This window comes from Lathyrus oleraceus, chromosome 4, assembly GCF_024323335.1.
Source record: "Lathyrus oleraceus cultivar Zhongwan6 chromosome 4, CAAS_Psat_ZW6_1.0, whole genome shotgun sequence".
In the NCBI taxonomy this organism is placed as follows: Eukaryota; Viridiplantae; Streptophyta; class Magnoliopsida; order Fabales; family Fabaceae; genus Lathyrus; species Lathyrus oleraceus.
In genome coordinates, this window is record NC_066582.1 from 418875957 (window position 1) to 418885408 (window position 9452).

The 9452-nt window shown below is 37.0% G+C and overlaps 1 non-coding gene across 1 annotated transcript; it reads right to left on the minus strand.

Annotated features, from left to right (window-relative positions):
• Window positions 1-5339: 5339 nt before the first annotated feature.
• On the minus strand, window positions 5340-5413 carry TRNAV-AAC (transfer RNA valine (anticodon AAC)). The gene has a single exon. It is a non-coding gene; the product is annotated as a tRNA-Val (tRNA).
• Between the last annotated feature and the right edge of the window lie 4039 nt (window positions 5414-9452).

Here is a 9452-nt window from a genome sequence, read left to right on the forward strand (position 1 = left end):
ATCGATACATCATCATCATCATGGTTGGATGTCATCAGAAGATTGGAGAAGATTCCTTGAGGTTAGGGTTTTGACCACTGGTCAACCCTAATCAGTTGTATTGGGCCAATCAGGGTTTAATCAGGAGATGGTGTTTGAGATGGAGATGAGGTTCATTATATGGTTAAATGGTGATTATTGAGGCTAGGGTGTCACCCTTGAGCCATTTCAGTTGAGAATTGGGGTTCAATTTGATCTGTGCATTGCCAAATTCATCTATCAGATGAAAAGTCAACTGTGGTCAACTGTACATGATCTGGTTAATTGGGAGGTGGAAATGAGTTGAAGACACTTCATTCGGGTTGGAACAAGTGTTAAATGACATCTCAAAGCTTAAGAATGAAGAAAATCAAGTCAGGACAAAAACTGCCAAAAATAGCAACTGACTTGTAATAGAAGTTTCCAAAAGTGGAAAGTTTTTGACCTCAAAAACAGAAGTCCAAGGAAGCTTCAAATGAAAAATTGTTCAACATGACAGTTGTAGATCTTGCTCTTACCTTTCCAAAAAGTCCAAGAACTTGAAAATCCAATGTACGGTTTGCAAAATATGGCTCAGTGAATTTCAGAAAAGACCCGTAATCAGGAGGTCATAACTACCACATACTTTGTCCAAATTGCAAGTTCTTTATATGCACAAACTCCATTTGACATGTACTTTGAGGGTGCATCATTGGATTTGTTCAAAAATGGCCAAGGCAAAAAGTCACTTCTCAACTGGACAGCTGAATTGGACCAGGGGCAAAATTGTCCAAAAGTCAAAATATTGGGAATTTTTGAATGGAACTTTTTCCAACACCTCAGGAATGGCATTTTAAGTGTGTTTGAATATTCATTTCATGGTTAATGCACATGGTTTGAGTTTTGTCTTGAAAAATGGAAATGACAAAAATGGACACTTTGCAAATACATGGTGAGTTTGAGAAATACATGACCAATTGCAATGGGAATTGTTTCTACACTTCACATATGGTGTTTTGGACATGTTGGAACCAATTGTGAGCTGGCATGTGCTGTCATTGTGTATTGACCAATTTGCCCTCATTTGCAAAAATTACATTATCACTTAATTAAGCCAAATGATAATTAACAAGATTAGAGCTTGGATTAAGGGTGCATATAAATTCCAAATCATCTCCTAATCATAACTAACTCTCACAATTACCAAGAACAGATCTAGAAACCTCTCATTCTCTCCATTTTGCTCAAGAACACACCAATCTTCAAATCCAAATTTCTTCCTCAATCTTCAACCAAAACTTGATTTTCTTTTTGCTGTGATCTTGTTTCAACATGTACTAGGACTGTTTTCATGATTCATCATCAATCAAGCCTTGCATCGCAACTGTTCAAGAACACCTCAACAATGGCAAATTCGAATTAAGAGCAGTAGAGGTCGAAGCAATTGGAACTGGACACGTCATTCATCTTCCACAAGGCTCTAGTACAACTGTTTTGAAGAGTTGGAGCTTAAAGCCGCGATCTACGCACTGCCATTGCCGGTATGTCGAAATTTTGAATCTCCTGTTTTGTTCGATTGATAGGTGCTTTGTGTAGTGCATTTCTTGTAGAATCCAATGGTGCTTGCGGTTTATAGAATGGTTGACTGTAGCTTAAGAAATCGCGATTTGAAATTATGAATTCAAACCCTAAGTGAGTCGATTCGAGAGATTTAGGAACTTTTAGGATGTAAGAGTGTGATGTTCATGTTCCTCTTGAGAAGACGGTTCGAATGATATGTCGCATGCTTGCTTTGGTGTTGGTTTGAAATTTGTGTGTTCTTCGTGTGGCTGTGAGGAAGACGATGAAGGTTCTGCGTGAAACAGTATTAGATCCAAAATCCCGTTCAAAAGTTTGAAAAAACTGTTTCCCTCCCCCGCCAATTATAATTACCATTATGCCACTGAAATTTTTAATTAATTATTAAAAAATGTTTAACACATTAAAAAATTTCAGAAAAATAGTAAAAAAAATCAGAAAAATATGAAAAAAATTGTGTTGACTTTGTCTTTGAGTGTAGGATTTTTTTGACCTATTGGTCAAAGTTGTGCTTGGTAGGATTTTCAATTGACCTAGGGTTTTCCATTGTATGTCCATTTTTGACACATGTTTGTAATTTGATCATGGAATGCATATGGTGTAAAAGAAATTTGTGCCAATTTTTGTGGTGATTCATGACTGTTTGAGGTTTATTTGGATATAAATTTTGTGCATTTATGATACCTGGACAGGGAGATATGATTTTTGGAAGATAGGTGTGACAATTTGTGTCACACCTCTTAATGTCAACTTGTGGAATTTAATTGGATAACCTATGCATGTTGGAATTGGATGAAATTTTGCATGATGACTTGTTGACATGTTAGGTTGTTATATGAATTTTTGTGGAATTGTTCGTTGCATTTTCAATTTAATCTTGATTTTTCATTTCTGGTTGTTGAAATTGCAAGCTCATGTGATACATGTTGGTAGATTGATTGGGAAATCCTCATATTGTATTGTATGGTCATGAAATTTGATATGCATGAACTAGACCCATGTTAGGACCTCCCTGTTTTGGTCTCATCCATTTCTTTTTAGTTTTCAATGAGATATTAATTTTTGAAGTGGATGTATGCATTGATGGTATGAATTGAAGCATGTAATTGTGTCTGTTTTTGTTGATTTTCATTGACATGGTTCCATTTGCCCAATTGAGCTCAAATTTTACATGGTAGACCTTGATTGACCCCTGTTTAGGTGTAATTAATTTGAGAATTTTTGGATGTGTTTTGGTATAGATTTGAATGCAATACTTCTGTTTGTATGCTTGGTGGTTCATTTGGCATCATTTGACTTCTTTTGTGCATGAATTGAACATGATGGATGATATAAACATGAGACCAATGATGTTTGCTCTTGTTTGATGTTAATTTGATGTTGGATGGTGGATACCTTGCTGTTTTGAATTTTTTCTTGCTTTTGGACCCTAGGCTTGGCCTAGTGGTCTAGTTACTAATATTTGCTTGGTTTTTCAGGATCAAAAGCATAATGTACATGGAGAATGATACAAGTTGATTTTAATTGATGTTGTGGATGTTTGTACACTAACATAACATTGTTTTGTAGGTGTTGGAGCTTGGGCTTAAGCCTTGAGCTTGCTTTGTGTTGTATTGTTTAAACTGTTTGATTGTTTGCTGTACAATTTGTCTGATTGAATACTGACTGAGTTTGATTGTTTCCAGGTACTTTAGTTGCTCAGTTCCTTGTGAACTATTGCTTTGCTTTGCTTAAGCAACTTGCATTTGAGGTATAACCTTCTTACTTCATGTAGTCTGGAGACCCGGTTGTTACCGGGCCGGGCAAATTGTCTGAAGTCCTCCTTAAGAGGCAATGCTTGTGTATGTTTATTTTTCAAGCCCAAGCAGGAAAAATCCTTCAAAGAAGGCAATTGGTGGAAGGTAGGGACAAGCAACCTGTCCCCCACTATTCAGTGAGTCTTCTCCTTGCTCCCATTACATGGTTGTAGCATTGAGATCAAAAGCCCAAGATCTGTCGTGTCAGAGTCATCGAGTATAGAAGGGTTCCCCTATTCTGGACCCATGCTCATTTGTCAGCTCTCCCTGGTTAGGGATAAGAGCTGTGAGGTCTGATCCTCACTTCACCCATCATCTGCTTCACCTTAGCCTCGTAATGGCAAGGTTAAGAGCAAACACAGCCTGTACAGACGATTGCTTAGGCAGTCAAACCTGATTGATTGAGCCCCTTGTTTGGTTATAGTGGGTGCTATGTGGATATCTGATTGACATGTTTGTTTGAGATACCTGTTCTCATTTAATGTTGATATATGATTGTATGCTTGTGTGCTAGCTTCTTTCCTGGTTAGGTTAGTTTGCTTATGCAAGTAGGATAGAAAACCGAACTTAGGGTTAACGATGCATGACAATATTAGGCTCAAGTCTCAGATCCCTAGTTGTGTGTCTTTCCCCGGTTTCTGGTTAGCAATTTAGTCCCTTTCAGGGGAACTACATCGCCCTGATCCTCATTCCAGACGAGGTATGTAGGCAGGGGGTCGTGCGAGACCTCTCCGGGCAAACTTTTTTTCTTTTTTGTGTATGTTATCTGATTGATTGTTTGGGTTCGGATGCTGACGTAAGCCCAGGATTGGCTGTCGGGCTCCATGTTTGCCCATTTGAGTGTGTTTTGGTTCGGATGCCGACGTAATTCCATCCAGTGGTTGTCGGGCTCCATGTTTGCCATCTATTTGATTGTTTGTCTGTTGTTTGGCGTGCGTAAGCCGAACTACAGTGGCTCTGATTCTTGTTCCAGACAAGATATGTAGGCATAAGGTGCGATACCTTATCGAGCTCTTTCCTCTTAACCCCACCTGCGTTCCCCGTGTGTGTGTGTGATGTTTAGCAACCTTTTCTTTATTCTAGGACGTGGATCCCGTCGAGTACGACGGACGTGAGGGGTGCTAATACCTTCCCCTTGCGTAACCGACTCCCGAACCTTTTCTCTCTGGTCGCGAGACCATGTCTTTCCAGGTTTCTCTGAGCGTTTCCTTTCCCTATCTTGGGATAAATAACGTTTAGTGGCGGCTCTGTGTGTTTTTATTTTTAGGCTCGCCGGTTGATTTTTCGCAGGATGCGACACCACCCGTTTGAGATCTAGACAGTCATGTATCATGAAGTTCAAACTTTAACTGGATGGATGATCAAAGTACCTTCTTCAGTAGGAACTTCAATAAAAAAGCTGAAGACTTATCTTTTGTTATCATGGTGAAAAAGACCATGAAGATCTTGTTCAAGTCTTGTGACGAGACTACTCGTTAAAATAATCATAAAGGAAATGACCACATTGATGATGTTGTCAATATAAACAAGGAAGTTTGTGATAGGTCTAAACCTTGTTGGAATAAAATTGGTTTGTATCATATCTCTTAAATTTTTATGATAATAATGTATTTAAAAATATCTATAAAATAGTTTCTTATTTTTTTCAAAATCTTAACTTTTTTATTCTAAAATAAAATTTTATTTCAAAAAACAATACTTATATCGATGTGGTAATTTTTCAACTTAATTTAAAACAGAAAGGAGATAAAAATAGGTGGTCAAATAATTTTTTTAAAAAATAATTAAAAAAATAAAATAAGAAAGCATTTGACCTGATTATTAATTCTTCTAGCTTAAAAAACAAGAAATTTTGTGTTATGTGAAAACCAACCGTGTGCGCTGGCGCTGATTTGGCTCTATGAATGCTATAATGCTAGGAACCCATAATGCAAACGGTGACCCTTCGTTTTCTCAAAAAAGTATAAATGGCTTCGCCCGGACTCGAACCGGAGACCTTCAGTGTGTTAGACTGACGTGATAACCAACTACACCACGAAACCATGTTGTAAAGTTGATTCAAATTTCTATTAGATCTCTTCAGATTTAAATTGGCGAAAGGAATACAAAATGTGACTTATAAAGTCATGTTTACTCTTCATTTGGACAAGGGTCTCCCTCTCAATGCAATTCCAAGGTCATGAGAGTGAGGTCACATGTGAAGTAAAGCAAATCACTATGCACATCATTTCTAAAATTTGGTTGTATAATGCAATTAAACTTTTCTATGGCATTTTATCAATTGCAATATAATTTTTTTTATTCTTCTTTCTGTGAGTAGGACTGCATACAATACAATTATCATACACATCATTACCCTTCATCACATTTAATAATACACACTCATAAAAAAGATAACTGAGAAAACTTTCAGAGAGGAAATGAATAAATAAGAATTTATTATAATACAAGTTTAATAAGTTTAGAAGTCCCAGATTTATTTTGATTCTTTAATTAATAAATAGTGTATATTTATAATTCAGTTAATCTAATTCATTTTTCTTAACTTTTAACTGTAAATGTCTAAACATAGTTATATTATTAACGTCTACCGTTGATCATATTTTCTTTAATAATTTAACCATTCGATCAAATTAAAAAATATTAAACAATTGGATATTAAAAGTTTATTGAATCTAAAAATAACCACCCACACCTAATGTTTTGACATTCTTCATTTTGTTGCTGTTAAAATATGTAATATAATTCAAGTTGTGTGAGACTCAAGTCCAAAGTTAATTAAAGTTTAGATTTGTTATATTTGTTACTTAGTAGTCAAATCATTTAGTTGTATATAAATAGATACTTTATAATTCAGTTATGTAACACATTCATAATTCAATAATACAATCCTTATTCCTCTCTCTCTCTCTCTCAATATATATATATATATATATATATATATATATATATATATATATATATATATATATATATATATATATATATATATCCTCACTAAAAGTGTCTCATGCACTAACAAATTGGTATCTAGAGCTTCAGTTAGATTCTTGATTGTGTTTTCAAAAATCACACGTCAGTGATCGTGGATTATTAATCAATCGCTACAAAGATGAATGGTATTAATGACATTTTAAATAATCTTTCAATTTTTGACGGTAAAAATTGGAACCGATGGAGCAAGCAGATGAAGTCCTTGTTCGGCTTTCATGAAACCATAGAAGTGGTTACTAATGGTGTCCTTGAGCTTGCTGAGAATGCAACTGATGCTCAGAGAGTTGCGAACAAAGAGGCGGAGAAGAAAGATTGCAAGGTCGCGTATTGCATTCAATCGATGGTGGATTCGACGAATTTCGATAACATCTCTCATATTGAATCGGCGAAGGAGGGCATGGGTGAAGGAGAATTGCGGTCCAAAACGCAGCGGAAATTAAAATTTTCTCCTTTAGAGATCCTTACGAATGGTCATGATCAGTGATAGAATATTTACCTCTTGTGACGGTTGAAACCTTTGGTGCAGATCTCTTGTGACGATCAGAACCTTTGATGCAGATCCACGAAGCGATCACGAACGTTGAACGATGACAACGTCTCTACTCAGTCCACACGAACAGATTCCTTCAATCTCAGTGCTAGCTGGTACGAATGAAGGCTTTGAGTGAGAGAGAGAGAGAGAGAAAAAAACGAAAAGAATGCAACCGCAAATTTTTGCTTCTGCACAAGAGTTCTATTTATAGAACCACTTGTGTGGGCTTCAAGCTAAAAGCCCACTTAAGTGTATTTTGGCCCATATCTTATAATATGCCCAAAATCACTTAAGCTCATGGTACCTTACCATATTTCGTATTCTACTCAAGTACACCGTACCTTACGATGTTCTATAACTCACTTAAGGGCAACGTACCTTACGGTATTCCTTAGTTACTCTATCTCTCATCAATCCGTCCTTTGTGTGTGACCCTATAGGTTTTCGTGACGTTGGCAATTATATTAAATCACGCATTTAACATAATAAACAGTGAGCGGTATCTAGCAACACATCACTGCTACCCAAGACACGAAAATGTCATGTGATCTGACAATTCCTTCTGTGATAATACTTATGTGTATAATTACCCTTTTGCCCTTATGTCTATATTGAACACAAGGCATAGACCGTGTCATCCTTGTCCAGTTCAATATTGGGCCCATAGACATTTAACCTGTTATGCAGGATGGGCAAATTCCATCTAGGTCACTCATGTCCCTCAGCATGCTTTGTGGAGTACCCATCAACTGTCTTTATGGTTATCCAGTTACGGACAACGTTGGATCAGCAATAAAGCACTCGACTCTACATCTAGGATCCATAGTGGTTTCAGGTCGAAGAGTGGAATACACTATTATCACCATGAGAATAACTTATGACACCTTGCATAACTTTCTATATAGTATTCTCATAGCGGGTCAATCCGGTATAAATATTACTCCTAATATTCATACCTATGTTTAAGACTTGATAACTCTTTATCCATGATCCATGAGATGTGATCATCAGTCTACAAACATAATAGTCTTAATGCTTTAATGTTATCCCACTTCACACTAAAGCTCGACTACGGATACTTTAGGAATAGTGTCCTTATGTTTAATGTGTTCTCATGATTAAGTCACACTTAATACATTAAACGGACTATCTATTCCAGGGACTTTATTAATCAACCATAATAAAGAGAATGCCTTTTATTATTCGATACAAGTACCAAAATGTATTGGCCTCTAGGGCTTACACCAACAATCTCCCACTAGCACTAGAGCCAATCAGGCATACCCCGTATGCCCATTGATCTAGTATGGCCATCATGCTTCTGCTGCGCAAGAGGCTTTGTCAGTGGGTCAACTATATTGTCAAGTGTAGGTACTTTACATATTTTCACATCTCCTTTATCTATTATCTCTCGAATGAGATGATAAAGCCTAAGTATGTGTTTGGATCGTTGGTGAGATCTAGGCTCCTTGGCTTGTGCGATAGCACCATTGTTATCATAATAGAGACCAATGGGATCCACAATGCTAGGGACTATGCCAAGTTCACTAATGAACCTTTTTGATCCAAACAACTCCCTTTTCTGCATTTGAGGCAGCAATATACTCGACCTCGGTTGTAGAATCAACAACTGTATCTTGCTTTGAACTTTTCAAGCTCACAGCGCCACCATTTCAGCAAAACACATAACCATTGGAATCATTCATATTAAAGCGTCTCAGCACCTTGTCTATGTACTCTGACTTAGGCCAAGCATTTTATGATCCATCTCTATAGATTCTGATTCCTAATATATAGGCTGCTTCACCTAGATCCTTCATAGATAAGCATTTCCCCACCCAAGACTTTGCTTGTTGCAGGGTAGGGATATCGTTTCCAATAAGTAATATGTCATCTACATATAATACCAGGAATACGATCATGCTCCCACTAACCTTCTTGTAGACACAAGGCTCATCTTCGTTCTTGATGAATCCATATTGTTTTACTGTTTCATCAAAACGAAGATTCCATGAGTAGGTCACAAGCTCATCTTGATCCATGAGTAATACATCACCTTGATCAGATATCCATATATCTCAGGTAGGTGACGTATCCTGCCTGACCTACGCTGGTTTTGTTCTACTTGAGCAGGTTGCTCTTCCACAACTTCTTGTGTTTCCTGCTCTAATTCCTCCATAGGTGTATCTATGCTTTGTGATTCTTGAATTTCTTCAAGCTCTACTTTCCTCCCACTGGTTCCTTTGGAAATAAAATCCTTTTCTAGGAAAACTCCAGTTCGAGCGACAAACACTTTGCCCTCAGAAGGATTGTAGAAGTAATACCCTTTTGTTTCTTTAGGATACCCCACAAATAAGCATTTGTCAGATTTGGGCTCAAGCTTAGTTGAAACTCGTCATTTCACATAAACCTCGCAACCCCAAATCTTTATGTAAGACATATGTGGTTTCTTACCACTCCATATCTCATATGGTGTCTTCTCAACCTTTTTGGATGGAACACGGTTAAGTGTGTAAGTTGCTGTCAATAGTGCATGTCCCCAAATGGAGTTTGGA